This window comes from Microtus oregoni, unplaced genomic scaffold, assembly GCF_018167655.1.
Source record: "Microtus oregoni isolate MIOR12 unplaced genomic scaffold, Mior012 000048F_ref0000485, whole genome shotgun sequence".
Taxonomy (NCBI): Eukaryota; Metazoa; Chordata; class Mammalia; order Rodentia; family Cricetidae; genus Microtus; species Microtus oregoni.
Genome location: NW_024543222.1, coordinates 4,388,634 through 4,406,529, shown reverse-complemented (window position 1 = coordinate 4,406,529; position 17,896 = coordinate 4,388,634). Strand labels below are relative to the sequence as shown.

At 45.6% G+C, this 17,896-nt stretch overlaps 1 non-coding gene and 2 pseudogenes across 1 annotated transcript; all 3 read left to right on the top strand.

The window, feature by feature from the left end:
• The first annotated feature begins 215 nt into the window (after positions 1–215).
• On the top strand, positions 216–351 carry LOC121436362. Its single transcript, XR_005972694.1, has one exon. It is a non-coding gene; the product is annotated as a small nucleolar RNA SNORA70 (small nucleolar RNA).
• Positions 352–5,407: 5,056 nt separating this feature from the next.
• Positions 5,408–6,629, top strand: LOC121436014 (annotated as a pseudogene).
• A 9,607-nt stretch (positions 6,630–16,236) lies between these two features.
• Positions 16,237–16,490, top strand: LOC121436013 (annotated as a pseudogene).
• The last annotated feature ends 1,406 nt before the right edge of the window (positions 16,491–17,896 follow it).

The window sequence follows — 17,896 nt, the reverse complement described above, 5'->3', positions numbered from 1 at the left end:
CATGAAGCTCGACCCAGGATGGACTAGGCTAGAATCTTCCCGGTAAGACCGGTGCTCACCGATTATTAGAGATGGGTTGATCGGGATATCAGAATTAGCCAGTAAGGGCTAGGGCAGAAGGGCCAAGCAGTGCTTAAAAGAATACAGTGTCTGTGTAATTATTTTGGGGCATAAGCTAGCCATGTGGGCGGCCGGGTGTGGGGGACGCAGCCCTGCCGCCCCATATTACTTCACACCAGGTTCTTGTCTTCATGGGGACCTGGTGTGCAATGGCTACACACAGCAGCCCCGTTGGTAGCGTTGGCAGTCTCTTGCCTATCTGAGCTGTCCTAAGGGACTTTGGAGACAGCTTTCTGGTAGATATTCCTATCTCTGATCACAATGTTGTCCCCAGTGTAGATTCTAGACAGGTGTTCAGCATGTCTCTGGGAAGCTCCAGGGCACAGTGACTAGGCCAGGTCACCATGTCCATCTGTACCAACCTGTGGAATAAGGAACATAAGTTTGAGAGTTCAAGTTCCTTGGCCGTCAGAAGATCCACATCTCAAAGAAGTGGGGTTTCATCAAGTGTAGATGAACTGAGGACTTGGGAGCTGAGAAGCAATTCATCCCTGACAACGATGGGGTGAAATATGTCCCTAATCGCGATCCCCTGGACAAGTGGCGGTTCTGAGCTTCTGAGGGCTTCCACTGTGCTGCGTCCTACAATGCCACCAAGTCATTTTCAGTAATAACTTTCACATCTAGTCTGCCAAAAGAAGCAAAACAAAACAAAAAAAAATAGTAGCTGATTCTATAAGGAGGCAGGCTTGGTGCCATGCATCTGAAGTCCCATCACTCAGGATGCTGCAATAGGAGGATTGTTGTCTTTGAGGTTGGCCTGGGACATAAAATGAGATTTAATAGATTTATTCATTTTATTTTATGTGTGAGTGTTTTTCCTGTATGTATGTCTGTAGAGTGTCTCCTGCTTGCTTAGTGTCTGCAGAGGTCCGAAGAAGGCATTGGATCCCCTGGAACTGGAATTACAGATGGTTGTGAACCATTATGTGGATGCTGAAAGTTGAACCCAGGTCCTCTGCAAGAGCAACAAGTTCTCTTAGCCCCTGAGTCAGCTCTCCAGCCCTAGTGAGACTCTAATGTGTGTTTATGAGTGTGTGTGTGTAATATATATGCTATAAGGTATAACTCTGTGGTAGAAGACTCATCTAAAATACATAAGATTCTGAGGAGAGAAAGGAATGAAGGAAAGAAGGAGTGGGCTGTGAGGGAGTCATCCCTGATACTGTAAACATAAAAGGTTCATCCGTCTGGACCTCAAGGATCAGAGACAGAAGTTAGACATGACCGTCAGCGGAAGAAGAAAGAACTGGATGGGATTGTCTTTGGTGTTAAAGGGGGAAAGTGGGTTTGGGGAGATGACTCAGTTAGTAAAAGAGCCTGCCACCCAAACAAGAGAACCTACATTCGGATCACATATAAAAATCCAGGCACTGAACTGCACATCTGTCTTCTCACATCTGGAGAGGCAGAGAGAGGAAGCGCTCAGGGTTGGCTGCTTAACTAGTCTAGCCAAATTGTCGACTTCGGGTTCAGTGAGAGACCCTGTCTCAAAAAAGAAGGTAAAGAACAATTGAAAAAGGGCATTTATGCCGGGTGGTGGTGGCACACACCTTTAATACCAGCACTCGGGAGGCAGAGGTAGGAGGATTCTGTGAGTTTGAGGCCAGCCTGGTCTATATGAACTAATTCCAGAACAGCTAGGGCTGTTAAACAGAGAAAGCCTGTCTTGAAACCCCCCCCCCCAAAAAAAAAAGAAAAGAAAAAAAAAAGAAAAAGGGCAATTAGGACTGGAGAGACGGCTCGTGGTTAAGAGGACTGACTGCTCTTCCAGAGGACGCAGGTTCAGTTCCCGGCACCCACATGACGGCTCACAACTACCTGTGACTCCAGTTGCAGGAGACCCGACACGCATGTCAAAACACCAATGTACCAAATGAGGAGCAGAAGGCGGGAGAACATGAGCAAGGAAGTCAGGACCGCGAGGGGTGTGCCCACCCACTCAGATGGTGGGGCTGATCTAATGGGAACTCACCAAGGCCAGCTGGACTGGGACGGATGGAGCATGTGATCAAACCGGACTCTCTGAACATGGCAGACGATGAGGGTTGACCGAGAAGTCAAGGACAATGGCACTGAGTTTTGATCCTGCTGCACGTACTGGCTTTGTGGGAGCCTAGTCTGTTTGGATGCTCACCTTCCTAGACCTGGACAGAGGGGGAGGACCTTGGACTTCCCACAGGGCAGGGAATCCTGACTGCTCTTTGGACTGGGGGGGGGGGGGGAGATGAGGAGGGAAGTGGGAGGAGGGGAGGAGGTATAATTCTTTAATAAAAAAATTAATTAAAAAAAACCGATGTACACAAACGGAAAATAAACATACATACAATAAAAATAAATATATTTTATTTATTTATTTATTTATTTATTTTGGTTTTTCGAGACAGGGTTTCTCTGTGGCTTTGGAGCCTGTCCTGGAACTAGCTCTGTAGACCAGGCTGGTCTCGAACTCACAGAGATACGCCTACCTCTGCCTCCTGAGTGCTGGGATTAAAGGCGTGCGCCACCATCGCCTGGCCTAAAAATAAATATATTTAAAAAAAAAATAAACAGGGATTTAACATTAACTTCTGACCTACACATGCGCGTGCGCACACACACATTCTAGAGTGTCAGTGTTGTGTTCCTTGTTGGGAACTAGACATGTTCTAGCTTAGTGTGTTCAGGAAAGCTCCAAGTGGGATTTCCTTTTGTTGGAATGTTTTCATTAATTATTAGTGTGTGCATGTGTGTGTGCACAATCTTTGTGTGTGCATGCGTGTGTCACGGCTCTCTACCTCTCTCCCTTTTTAAAAATATGCTTGTTGAATGCTGGACTGTGTTTCTGAGGTTGCAGACTCGCTTTCAGTTGGGGTGATTAGGTCTGTTTGTTTGGCAGGACACTGGGGACATGTCACTTCCCTTAGCTCCCTATATAAACACACAAGCAGTTGGCCTATTAACAGCATGACGGCAAATAGCCCTGTTTGTCCCATAAACAGGTGCCCTTAGGACTGAAACTGGGTTAAGTTCACCAAACCCATCTAACATGAGATCTCATTTTGAAGCTAGCAAGATGGTTCATTTAGCAATGGGACTTTCCAGCAAATCTGATTGGCAGGCTGAGGTCGATACCTGCCGCGGTAGAAAGAGAAAACCAACTCACCCAAGTTGTCCTTTGACCTTCCCACGTATGCTGCGGGTGCTTGTACTCACACATGTGCACACGCACAAACACACACAAACACGCACACACACAAACAAAACAAAACCCTCAGCGAAACACATTCTGTCGCACAGAAATACACCCCAACAGCCAGGGAGAATATAGGACGGGACCCTTGGGTTTTTATATAAGTTAGTGTTCCCTCTACCCTCTCCTTGAGACCCCAGCAGCTGAAGGAGAAGCTATGTGACCTCAAGTATCTGTGTCCAAGAGGCAAGAAGAGAACCTAAAGCAAGGGGAATGCAGACAATGTGGGCTTGGCGAGCGGAGAATGTCGGGCACGAGCCACCGTCCAGAGTTCAGATCTGCAAGCCTGGCTTAGCCCCTCCCTGACACCCTTCGTGAAAGATGAAGCCAACAGACTCCCCAAGAGGGGATCTTTGCTCCGGGAGTTGTGGTTCCTGCTTCTGAATCATATTGCTTTTCTGAGCCCACGTGTCTTATTATAGCCAGAAAGATTTCACCCCGTCTGGCACAGGCCATAGAGAAGTAAACATGCTGTCAAAATACTCCCTGTACTCAGGGTCCGATAGGAGGGCACAGACAGCTGCTTTTATTATCAGACCACTCCGCCACAGGCTTAGCAAGGCATTTTGTTTGTATCTTTGCTTTTCTGGTACTGGGGGTAGAACCCATTGCCTTGGGTATGGTGGACAAGTACCCTCCCACAGAGTTATAACTCCAAATCTCTTTTTACTTTTGACTTTTGAGGTCACATCTCCTTAGGTTGCCCCGGCTAACCTAGAATCCACTGTGCAACCCAAGCCAACCTTGAACTTGAGACCCTCCTGCTTCAGCTACCCAAACAACTGAGATAACAGGACTGCACCTCCAGGCCCAGCTCGTGACAACACTCCAATCCAGTGCTCTTCAAGAGGAATTTCCTATGAAAGTTGATTTTTTGTTTTATTTTGTTTTTCGAGACAGGGTTTCTCTGTGCAGCCCTGGCTGTCCTGGAACTCACTCTGTAGACCAGGCTGGCCTTGAACTCAGAGATCCACTTTCCTCTGCCTCGATTAAAGGTGTGTGCTTCCACTGCCCAGCTGACTTTTTTTTTTTTTTTTTTTGGTTTTTCGAGACAGGGTTTCTCTGTGGCTTTGGAGCCTGTCCTGGAACTAGCTCTGTAGGCCAGGCTGGTCTCGAACTCACAGAGATCCGCCTGCCTCTGCCTCCCGAGTGCTGGGATTAAAGGCGTGCGCAACCATCGCCCGGCCCCAGCTGACTTTTTAACTCAGTCATTTAATGTGGTATACTGTGAACCTGTCCCCAAGTGGAAGTCATCTGTTTTTCAATAATCACAGAGATTTCATGAAACACATTGTCAGATTTATGGGGTTCATTTGATGAACTCTGTTGACGGATTGATGCAGTCTGATATACTAAAAGATGTGATATTTTATTTATGCTCTAGTAAATAAAGCTTGCCTGAAGATTAGAGGGCAGAGCTAGCCATTAGTTAACCATAGAAGCCAGGCAGTGGTGGCACACACCTTTAATCCCAGCACTAGGGAGGTGGAGACAGGAATATAAAGTGGGTGGAGACAGGATCTCAAGCCCATTCATTCTGATTGCAGAGTTAGGAGCTCTCGGCCATTGGATCTGAGTATTCTGTAGAAGTAAGAACTAGTGGCTGGCAGCCCTGCTTCTCTGAGCTTAAGACCAGTTAGAATTTGCGCTACATCTGGCACCCAATGAGGTGCTGGGACTCGCTGCTTCTTCCACCCTGGCCTGACCACAGCAGAGGGCATCTGTTGCAGTCATGTCTGCTGCGATTGCAGCTCTAGCTGCTTCGTATGGTTTGGGTTCAGGGTCTGAATCGGACTCCGACAGTGAGGGCAGTCTGTGTCCGCTGCCAGCCTCCGGCTCTCTCATGCACTTGACCAAATCGCCTTCAGCCAAGCCCTCTCAGACAGTGGCAGTGACTGGGCACTGGAGGTGGCAGTTGAGAAAGATTTGGAGATTGGAGTTCACCTTGACCCTGTTGTCAAAGAATTCAATATAATCCTACCTTTGAGATTGCTCCTATGACTGCTCCAGAAATGAGATTTCTGGACATCTAGAGCAGCTCATGTCAACGACTTCATGTTTGAACAGCAAAGATGGACATTTGTATTTGAAACTGGTCAGAAGAAAACAGAAAAGAGGAAAAAATTCAAACAAAATGATGCTTCTAATATTGATGGTTTCTTGGGACCATGGGCAAAATTTGTGGATGAAAAAGATGTAGCCAAACGTTCAGAAGAAGAACAAAAGGAGTTGGATGAAATCACAGCAAAGAGGCAGCAAAAAGGCAAATGGGAAGAGGAGAGACCTGTGGAGGAGAAGACGATCTTATACGTTGAAGAAATGTATGGTGCTCAAGGCGGTGTTAATCTACAGTTGTCTGGGCCACCTGAAAATGTTGTCTTCCCCAAAACCAAATTCCTGTGTGGTCTGGACACACAAAGGGTGTCAGTGTGGTCAGGCTGTTTCCTCTTTCTGCTGTCTTGTTCCATGGACTGTAAAGTTAAGCTATGGGAAGTTTATGGAGACCCGCGCTGTCTGAACACATTGATTGGTCACAGTAAAGCTGTGAGGGAATCTGTGTCAACACTGCAGGGACACAGGTCCTCAATGCGGCCTGTGACAGGTACCTGAAGCTCTGGGACACAGAAACGGACAGGGTAAGCCAAGGTTTACAAACCAAAAAGCACCCTATTGTGTCGGGTTCAATCCCGATGAAGACAAGCAAAATCTCTTTGTGGCTGGGACGTCTGGCGGAAAGATTGTGCAGTGGAGAGATTGTTCAGGAATACGATCGGCATTTGGGAGCTGTCAACACTGTTGTTTTTGTTGATGAAAATTGAAGATTTGTGAGTACATCTGATGATAAGAGCCTAAGAGTTTGGGGATGGGATATCCCTGTGGGTTTTAAGTACACAGCAGACCCAAGTGTGCATTCAGTGCCTGCAGTGATTTGTCTCCAAATGGAAATGGCTAGCATGCCAGTCAATGGATAGCCAAATCTTAATTCTGGAGTGCGGAACAGATTCAGATGAAATAAGGAGAAAAGTTGTAAGGTCATCTGGTATCAGGCTACGCTTGTCAGGCAGACATGAGCTGTGTGATTTCAGGAGATGGAAATGGGAAATTAAACATTTGCGACTGGAAGACCACAAAACTCTACAGTTTGTTTAAAGCCCATGATAAAGTGTGTGTAGGTGCGGTGTGGCAGCCCCGTGAAACGTCCAAGTGTAGTTGGGATGGCCCACTAAGTTGTTGGACTAATGGGTTTAGCCCTTTTACAACCTGTGATTATTTTTGATCCAGTGTTGTATTTAACTATTTAGTTATTAAAATGTGTTGGATGATAATTTGATTTGTAGGTAATCTTTCCATCCATGGCCTTGTGAAGTTGACCCCTGGTTTTTGTTAAGAGCATTGTAAAATTGCCTCACACTACGGTGGACAGTTTGGGAGTTTCCAACTTTTGAAATAGAATGATTTTTTTTTAAATGTTAATGAGAATTTCTGGAAGAATATGTAAGAAGTTTGTGTTAGTGGCCCCAGGAGAGAGAGATTAGGAGGCAGGGGACACGCATGGGAGAGAGCAATATTGATAAGCTAAAAAGGTAGATTATTGAACCTTTTATTTTTATTTAATTTATTTGTGTGTGTGTGTGTGTGTGTGTGTGTGTGACAGGGTTTCTCTGTAGCTTTGGAGCTGTCCTGGAACTTACTCAAGTAAACTAGGCTAGCCTTGAACTCACAGAGATCCACCTGCCTCTGCCTCCCGAGAGCTGAGATTAAAGGTGTGCGTCACCACCACCCAGCTTGAATCTACTTTTAAAAAGTAATGGCTAGTTTTAAATGTTTTACATTGGATTGGGTTTTTGTATATTGTATAAAAAATTTATGCCGGGCGATGGTGGCGCACGCCTTTAATCCCAGCACTCGGGAGGCAGAGGCAGGCGGATCTCTGTGAGTTCGAGTCCAGCCTGGTCTACAAAGCTAATTCCAGGACAGGCTCCAAAGCCACAGAGAAACCCTGTCTCGAAAAAGCAAAAAAAAAAAAATTATATATTGATACAAATTTGAGATGAACTTTGTTCTTTGTTAGAACATAATGTACATGCATTTCTACTCGTGTTCAAGGTATTGTACCCACACAGCTCATTTAATAATGTAATACAAATTTCTAGTCCTTGAAAGTTATTATTACTGCTTACAATAATAAGGAAATGCAGGTGAGTAGTTAATCACCTATTATAATCAAACTTGTAGTCACATTAGGTATGTTGTTCTTATTTCTGGCTTTCTTGTCTGCGGGGTTAAAGAGTAAAGACGTCACGCGGGGAAAGGAGACACAGACACATGGCGGTCCCACGTGGGTGCACTTTAATGGGGGAGGGGTAACGACAGGTAAAGTACAGGTGTGCAAAGACGAAAGGGGAGGCGGGAAGAAGAGAGGAGAGAGAGGGGGCTTGTGGCGACCCCCGCCTTTTAAGGGCATCTGCGAGAGGTGTCCTGTGCTTGCGGGCTCTGGTATCCATAGTCCAGGGGAATGTTGGGAGCTGTAGTTTGCAAAAGGAACAACAAGGTATGTTTTCAATGTCAAACAAAGATATATTTTAGATAGGTCATTTTCAAATACTTCAGAAATCTACAGAATATGGAATTTAAGATATTTTTTGTCTAAAATTTTAAAATAAGCTATAATTAATATAAGAAAAACTATATATAATAAATACAATAACTATATATATGTACACACACATATAGGCAATAATTATATCAACAATGTCTAGTCCATTTGCATTTGACAAATTCAGAGAAAAATACTCCATATCTATCCCATCTTGGTGAGTTCAAAGTCTTGGACTAATTTACTTTCTACATAACTTGCTTTTTGCATCTGGCCACCAAGGAAAACTAAAACTATCCAGTCTTCAACTTCCTTAGAGACCCAAGAAGGAATTAATATTAGCTGAGTAAGCAGGAAGTGCAAGCAAGCAACTTCCAAAAACTGTGAGAAATGACAGAAGCAGCTGGCTGCCTGGACAGTCACCCAAAGTTTCTCTGCAATGTTGGGGCATCCATCTTTGGCCTACAGGCCTAGATTATCTGACAGGCTTTTCTGTGAAGCTGGATATTCTGAAGGGCTATCCCTCCTTGTCTTGATAATGTTTGGCAGTTACTTTCTTCTGTATCCTGCTTCTCCACTTAGGACAGCGTACTGTCAGTAGTTGAGGCAAGGGCATTTTCTTGCCCAGTTGTTTACTTTTGCCACAAAGAAAGTAAACTCCATGTGGCATTTCCTTGATGCTCATTATCTTCTCTGAAGTAGATTGGTGCTTCTGCCTCCCGAGTGCTGGAATAAAGGCATGCGCGCGCCACCACTGCCTGGTTAATCTTATACTCTTTAACTCTTTATAGTTTTTTTTTTTTTGGATTTTTCGAGACAGGGTTTCTCCGTAGTTTTTGGTTCCTGTCCTGGAACTAGCTCTTGTAGACAAGGCTGGCCTCGAACTCACAGAGATCCGTCTGCCTCTGCCTCCCAAGTACTGGGATTAAAGGCGTGTGCCACCACCGCCCGGCTCTCTTTATAGTTTTAAAATATTTAGTTATATGTATTAATTATTCCAAAATAAACGATGCATGTAAAATTCCAGGGCTGGCCTGGTCTACAAGAGTGAGTTTCAGAACTGCCAGGGCAGAGAAACTCTGCCTCATTAAAAAAAAAAATCCAGCCAGGCGGTGGTGGCGCACGCCTGTAATCCCAGCACTCGGGAGGCAGAGGCAGGAGGATCTCTGTGAGTTCGAGACCAGCCTGGTCTACAGAGCTAGTTCCAGGACAGGCTCCAAAACCACAGAGAAACCTTGTCTCGAAAAAAAAAAAAATCCGAGTTCAAGACCAGCCTGGTCTACAAGAGCTAGTTCCAGGACAGGCTCCAAAACCACAGAGAAACCCTGTCTCGAAAAAACAAACAAACAAACAAACAAAATTCCATTTATTCATCAGTGTCTGTGTGTCTTCCTGCATGTGAGTGTGTGACAGTTCCGACTATAACCTGTATCAGAATATATAACCTGTAGGAGTCTGTTTTCTCCTCTTCTTCCTCTTCTTTCTATTGTTATTTATTTATTTATTTATTTATTTATTTATTTATTTATTTTGAGACAGGGTTTCTCTGTGTAACATTCCTGACTGTCCTGGTACTCACTCTGTAGACCAGGCTGGCCTCGAACTCACAGAGATCCGCCTGCCTCTGCCTCCCAAGTGCTGGAATCAAAAGCATGTGCCACCACCTCCCAGCTTCCTTCTCTTTTTCTACCCTGCGGATCCTGGGAATTGAACTCAGGTCATCAGGCCTGATGGTAGCGCCTTTCCTCACTGAGCCACCTCAGCAGGCACTGAAAAAGTTTTAATACATCTTTTAATATTTGTAGAATTCTCTCTGAAGTTGAATTTAGCTCTTCTTCTACCAGGTCAAATTCCGGCTCCTTCTTCACTGCAACCACACCTGTCCTTTGCTGACCACTGACCATGTGACCACGGTCTTATCGAACAATCCTGTCAGAAGATTCCATCAATACCTAAAGTCCTCTAAGGAACCCGAGGCTTAGGAAGATTCCTCACAGAACATGCCACATCTAAAATTCAGACTAAAATTTGTCTGACCAGCCACAGCTCATACTTCTATGATCAATTAATATCTCAATGACTATGAGAACACATAAATATTGATTATATTGGAAAATTTCTCACAAATTTAGGTGTATGTATTATCAACCAGATTTCAAACACCATAAAATACTCTGGCATGGTGGGGCACATCTTTAATCCCATCACTAGGGAGGCAGGCAGGTCTCTGGGGGTGCAAGACCAGCTTGGTCTAAACAATGAGTTCCAGTCTAGCCAGGGCAATATAGTAAAACCCTATCTAAAAAAAAATAAAATGGGGTGGGGGGAGCACTGGAGATATTATCTCGTGGTTAGGACATTTGCTCATGCAGAGGACCTGGATTTGATTCCCAACCTACGTGGCTCTAACAACTATCTGCAGCTCTAGTGGATCTGTTCTAGTGGCTCTGATGCCCTCCTGGCCTCCTTGGGTACCAGCCAGACATGTGGTTTACATGCATATACATGCATATATGTAGGCAAAACATTCATACATACAAAATAAAAATAAAATATTTATCTGGGCAGTGGTGGCACACACCATTAATTCCAGCTCTCAGGAGGCAGAGGCAGGTGAATCCAAAATTGAGGAAACCCTGTCCTGAACACTGCCCCCCCTCAAAAAAAGGCTGCTCATCCAGAGGTACTGAGTTCGAAGCCCAGCAACCACACAGTGGTTCACAACCATTTAGAGTGGGATCTGATGTCCTCTTTATAGGCATACATGCAGACAGAAAACTCATATATATAAAATAAATAAGTAAAATCTCAAAAGAAAAACAAAACTTAAAAAAAAAGACTTTTAAAGCTGTCTATAGTGGTGCATGACTAACCCCAGCACTTGGAAGGCAGAGGCATTCAATCTCTGTGAGTTAGAGGCCAGCCTGGTCTAACATAATGAGTTTCAGGACAGCCAGAGCTACACAGTGAAGTCCTGTCTTAAAAGAACAGCAAAAAAAAAAAAGCATTAAAATTATAAAACATTATTTCATGTATGCCCTTTGCTTGATGACAAACCTGGGGCATATGCTTTTTATGTTGGATGCCACAGTTTATGTAAGCACGGAGCCCCTAATCCCCCCATAACTACATCCTGAACCAGGACCCTCTCGGGAACACATTGTAAGCCATAGTCAATGGCCAGAGGACTGTATGGACTTAGTTAGACGACATCACCAAGAGACCTGAAAGTCCTGTGTCTGGTTTAAGGGCAAAGAAAACTCTTGGGCTCCAAGCAAAATTCTGGGACTCATAGGGACACCTAGGGCAAGCCCCCTTCCTGCCTTACTGTTTGTTTCTATGGACACAAGAAGAAAGGACAAAACTACAATAAAAAACTAACCAGGCAGCCTGCAATTTGAGAGGAGGCTGGGGAAAGCCAGGTGGAGTAACAGCTGATCGTCCGTCATATGCCGCACAAAGCCCCGGCTACCCCAAGATAGAAAAGGCATTTTATCAACGGTCATCAATTATGCCAACTTTTTATAGTGACAAGCCAGGCAGGAATCTAGAACTCATCTTTAAATAAACCTGTCTTCCCTCACGTAGCTTATTCACACTGTCAGGGGGACACTTTATAAGAATATCCTTGATAAACTTTGCTATTCTAGGGCATTGGAACGGGCACATAGCAGGCGAGGGCTGAGCCACCCCCTGGTCTGTCTCTCAGATAAACCTCTCTCCGCATGCGCGTGCGCGCGCACATCCTCGCCCAGCAACCTTGGGAGAGAAGCTGTCTTAGAACAGACCCCGGATGCTACAGCGATCAGGGTTCCGGGTCAGCAGGCTCTGTCCAGGGTGGAGCATAAGGAGACTCATGCTTGAGTTTAAACAGTTTTAGTAAAGCCAAGCCAGGAGTGGTAGGCAGTCCTTTAATCCCAGCACTAGAGAGGCAGAGGCAGGCAGATTTTCGTGAGTTCCAGAAGCCAGCTTGGTCTCCACAGTAAGTTTTAGGCAGGCCCGGGCTTCACAACAAAACAAAACGAAACAAAAACCAATCATGGTAATTCAGTTGGCACGAGAATAAAATACCAGAGAGAGTCTTCTGTCTTCCTTTCCCAAGCTTGTAGTCATGATTTTTTTTTAAATTAGTATTATTTTAAACTTGATGTGCATGGGTATTTTGCCTGCATGTATGTTTGTTCAGTATGTGTGTGCAGTGCCCACAGAGGCCAGAAGAGGTCATCTGTTTCCCTGGAGACTCAAGTTACAGACATTTGTGAGCCACAGTGTGGGTGCTAGCTACCCAACCCACGTCCTCTGAAAGAGCAGTCAGTGCTCTTAACTGCTGAGCCATCTCTCCAGCCCTGTATAATGTTCTAAAATTAACCTCAAACGTTTGGGACTGGGAAAATGGCTGAGCAGTTAACTGCTTGCTACAGAAGAATGACCAGAATTCAGATCCCTTGAACCCGCGTGAATGCCAGGTGGGCCTGCCTATAATCCTGCCTCACTGAGGGGGAGCCTGGGAGTCCCCAGAGTGAGCTGGCTAGCGGCATTTCCCCACTGGTGGGCTGGATCCTGGTTGATGGAAAGACTTTGCCTCCCTCATGAATAAGGCAGAAGGTCAATAAATGGTGACGATTCTTGACATCAGCATTTGGCCTCCACGTGCACCACATCCACACATGTACAAAATTTGCACACACACATGCCCAGCACACACATGAAAGTGGGAAAAATGTTAACCACATATAGTCTAGCAAGATGGCTGGCCAAAGCACTTGATGTTAAAAACCTGTAGGATTTTAACTGGGCAGTAGGGCTCAGGCCTTTAATCCCAGCACCTGGGACCACCTTGAACACTGGGTTTCCGCTACCTCCCTGAGAGCTGGGATTACAGGCCTGCATTTCCAAGCGTCATGTATGCAGTGCTGGTGCTCAGACGGAGGGCTGTCTGTCTGCTAGCATCCTACCCACTGAGCCGCATCAGCAGCCCACATACATGCATCATCTTAATTCAGGAATTAAGAGTTGTGCCCAGCAACCAAGGTTGTAATGCTGAATAGAAAGCAAAACAACATCAACCAAAACAGTTGGCTGTAAATGTTTTGTTCAGTGACTTTCCTTCCCTTATTCGAACTAATTCGCTCTTTTCTTTGCTTAATTTTTTTTTTTACTCTTTAGCCCTGGATGGTCTGGAACTCACTATGTACACCAAGCAGGACCCGAACTCACAGAGATCCACATCCCTCTGCCTCCCTACCTCTGGGACTAGGGTGTGTGCCACCACACCTTGCTCAGGTTTACTTTTGATAATATATATTTTGATATATATATTTTGATATATATATAAAAGGATCTATCAAAAACTAACTGCACTGAGGCTGGAGAGATGGCTCCGGGCTTAAAAGCACTTAGTACTTTGTTTGTTTATTTGGTTTTTTTTTTTTTGAGACAGGGTTTCTCTGTGTAGCTCTGACTGTCCTGGAACTCACTCTGTAGACCAGGCTGGCCTCAAACTCAGAGATCTGCCTGTCTCTGCCTTCCAAGAGCTGGGATCAAAGATGTGTGCCACCACTACCGAGTCAGCAGTACTCTTGTACTCTTGTAGAAGACTTGAGTTTGGATCCAAGCACCTGCATGTCATTCATGACTATTGGTAACTCCAAACCCAGGGGCTCTAGAGCCCTCTCTGGCCTCCCTGGGCACCAGGAACTCACATGGTGCATATAAACACAAACAGTAAAAGCCCTACACACAGACAATAAAAAATGAATGGATCTTCAAATCTCATTCTGGTGTTAATACATGGTCTCTTTTTACAATGAATTCATAGCTGGGCAGTGGTGGCACACGCCTTTAATCCTAGCACTCAGGAGGCAGAGGCAGATGGATCTCTGTGAGTTTGAGGCCAGCCTGGGCTACAAGAGCTAGTTCCAGGGCAGGCTCCAAAGCTACAGATAAGCCCTGTCTTGAAAAGCCAAAATACCAAACAAACAAAAAACAATAACAAAAAATTAAAAACAATGAATTCATGACCACCAGATGATACCAGTGTGACTTATATCAGAGTCCCCACTGTCAACTGTCATTTCTCCTGCCATTATGTTCTTAAAACATTCCACAAGAATTTTCGTCATTCCTAGTTAGTTCTGGAGCTATGCAACAACCAATGTTATTGCAATCTCTCCAGGGCACTGACCCTACCCTGGTGGCTTCTGGGGTGGACACCGTCAACTAAATCTCAGTTACTTTGGCACCCGCAGAACGTCATCTTTGCTGAAGAGGCTCTTCTGCCTCTCTGGACTGGCCTAGCTGTTTACCAAGGATAAAGAAAGCATAGTAGTGTCGTCTTGTACCTTCAAGATAAGCCTGGCCTTTGCTTTGTAGCCTTTGGGCTGGAATGACAGATTTAAATGGCTGGGATTACTGGGGGTGGGGGTGGTAGGCACCTGTTCCCTAAATAGCACGGCCCTTCCCCTGTAAACCCAGACACAAAAGAGATTAACTCCTGATCTCTCCCACCGTGAAGAGGGAGATGATTGATGGGCTCAGGGTTTATTTTCAACCCAAGCCCATCTACTCTGAACCTGAGTAAAGGTCTTAGCCTGTTTGCCCCACAGTCCTGCCCTCTAGAACACAGAGACGGCGTCCCTACTCTACAGCTCACTCCCCTGGGATAGCCAGAGAGGAGAACAATCTTCGGGGAAAAGCCTCAGAGGAGCTGAAATGTGGGTAAATTCGAAGATTTATTACAAGAATTATAAAGAGACCTGGACTTCAGCCCAATAAAGACGTTCAGGAGTTGTAAAGTCCCTGTGGCTCTTTCTGAACGTGTGCTAGCCACACCCCATGATAAAATCAAAACAAAACCTAGGCAACAACCTCTGTTTGTTGGCCTTTTCACCCAAGAAAACCGCCAGCCTGTTGTACGTGCTCTGATTTCCCAGGGATGCTCCTGTGTTTATTACTGACATTGGTCCTTGCCAAGTGGCCTGTGGACCCAGCCTTTTTTGCTGGAGAAAGTGGCAGAGTGGAAGGAAATAGTGAGAGTTTGGACATCTTGAAAATTCCTGCCTTGATTAGAAAGGTTGCAGGGCAAAAAATGATACAGAGGATCTGATGCTCTGGCTGGGTCTCTTGGGAAAGGAGTAACTACACCGGAGAGATTTTCAGTAGGAGTCTGTCTGTTATTGGCAACAGTTTCTCCTCTGGGAGTATCAGCATCAGGTCTTGAGGCCATCTGTCACGAATAGGTGTACTCAAAGTTGACCAGGCTCCTGGGTCAAGCAGGTGCTGACCGTGCTAGCCAAGGCTCTGGACTGGAGACAGAACTGGAGAGATGGCTCTGCAGTTAGGAGCACGTGCTGTGCTTGCAGAGGACCAGAATTCAGTTCCCAGTACCGCATTAGGCAGTCCACACCGCCTGTATCAGACCATGGGAATACAGCAGCGTCTTCTGGTCTACATCAACACACATGTTCTCTCTCAATTTAGTTTTATATGTACAGATGTTTTACCTGCATGTATTTGTGCACCATTTGCATGCCTGGTGCCAATGGAGGCCAGAAGAGGGTGTCAGATCCCTAGGAACCGGAGTTACAGATGGTTGTGAGCCACCAAGTAAGCAGTGATTTTTTTTGCGGGGTGGGGGGGGGTGTTTTTAAGGCAGCTGTTTTTCTGTGTAACAGCCCTGATTGTCCTGGAACTTGTTCTGTAGACCAGGCTGGCCTTGAACTCACAGAGATCCACCTGCCTCTGGGATTAAAGGTGTGCACCACCACTGTCTGACTGTAGTCAGTGCTCTTAACCTTTGAGCCATTTCTCCACAAATCTCTGGCCTCTGTGGGGTCTGCACACACTTAGTGCGCATACACTCATGCAGGCAAAATACTCATAAATAAAATACATCTTAAAAAAAATAACCTCTAGGAGCTGGAGAGATGGAGAGTGGTTAAGAGTACTGGCTGCTCGTCCAGAGGACCCACCATCTGTAACTCTAGGCTCCAACACCCTCACACAGATATACGTAAAAGCAAAACACCAATAAGATAAAAATTAAAAGAAAATAGCCTCTAGAGTAATACGTCAGCTAAACTTGTGATGGATTTATCCATTCCGGTATGCAGTAGAACAAAGCCATAGTGAACCTGGGCTTTGCAGCCACACGTCCTGCAGTCCACTCCCAGGTATTTGCCTAAGAGCAGCCAGTACAGGCACAGTGCCTACAAACATTCACACATGAATGCTCACAGTGGCATGAGTCAAAACAGCCAGAAAGTAGCAACAATTCAAATGCTCCTCCATGAATTGCTGGGCAGAATCGCTGATACACACATGCAGTAGAGTACCATTGTTTTCTTGTCGGCGGCTGCCTACAAGCAAGGTGGGTCACCAGGAACTCTACTGTAGTCACCCGCGGGTCCAGCCAGGGTCGTGGCTCTTGCCGAGTTGGCTCTAACCATCATGGTCCTACCTGATCTGGAAATACGGGCTGAAATGTGCTGTTACTGTTTCAATCACTACTCGAAAGACTTAGGCTTCAGTAACTTTGACTAAGCGACCCTGAATGGATTATCCAAGGCTGTCTACCCAGCGACATGGTCATGTTTGTCTTTGTACATAAAGGATATAAAAATCGAAAACCTTCAAAAACTACCATTCAGAGAAAAGAGTGAAGTAGTGGCAAATGGCTCACTATGGATGAACCTCGAAAAATATCACCGGTAGTGGGTCGTGAAGGAGACCGGTCAGTAAAGGTACCTACCGGGTGAATGATCGCATTTGCATGGGACACCCACCCAGAGTAGATAAATCCATAAACACACAAAGTAGATCAGAGTTTGCCTAGAGCTGGTGGGGGGCGGTGGAAAAGAATGCTGAAGGATATACGGTTGCTCTTTTGGGTTCCCTAAACTTGGTTGTGTTGAGGGCTACACAACCTTGGATATACTGAAATCCATTGAATCATTTACTTTAAGTAGGTAATTGTTCCTCCTCCTCTTCTCCCTCCTCCCTCCTTCCTCCTCCTCTCCTCCCCATCTTCTCCTTCTCCCTCCCTCCTCTCTTCCCCCTTCCTCTTCTTCTCCTCCTCCCCTTCCTCTTTACTGGGAACCAACAACTCTAAGACCTTCTGCACCCTACGCAAAAGCTCCAAATTAGGTACCCTGGTATAGATCTACAACCCCAGCACTTAGGAGGTGGCGGGATGAGGAGACGTTCAGGTTATCTTCAGCTATATAGTGAGTGAGTTTGGAGTTGATCTGGAGTACAGGAGACCCCACCTCAGGATAAAAAATAAACTTATAAATAATAGAAAAGGTTCTCTGGTCCTGGCAGAAGCAAGGTGACAGGAGCTAATGTCACATGCATGTGCACTGCTACCACCTTCAGAGGTCAGCACGTGGTGAACGTGACTTCCCTGCCCCGGCTCAGATGACGCACTACAGAGCCTGGGGCCAATGAGGTCCCCAAAACCTGTCCATTGCAGACTCAGACATCAATTCTGAGACGGAACATCTGAACTCCAGAGCATGGCTCTGCAGCACCCAGGTCATCCTAGTGACTTTGATTCAGCCATAAAATGAAGGTTCTTTTTTTTTTTAAAGCTACACAACTGACTACTTTTTACAAATGTATTTATGTTGCCGGGTGAGAGGGCACATGCCACGACAACATGTCTATGTGGAGGTCAGAGGGCAACCGTGGGAACTGGTTCTTTCCTTTCATCACGTGTGGTCTCAGGGATCGAACTCAGGTCGTCAGGCTTGGTTAGCAGCAGGCACCTTTACCAGCTGAACCATCTCACTGGCCCCACATTCCTCCTGTTTGTTTTGATGACAGTTTTCTGGGTAGCCCAGGTTAGACTAGAACTCAAAATCTTCCTGTGCCTGCCTCCCCGGTTCTGGGACTACAGGCATGTGCCCATGCTTTATGCCAAGCAAGTGAATTTTATGGCATGTGAA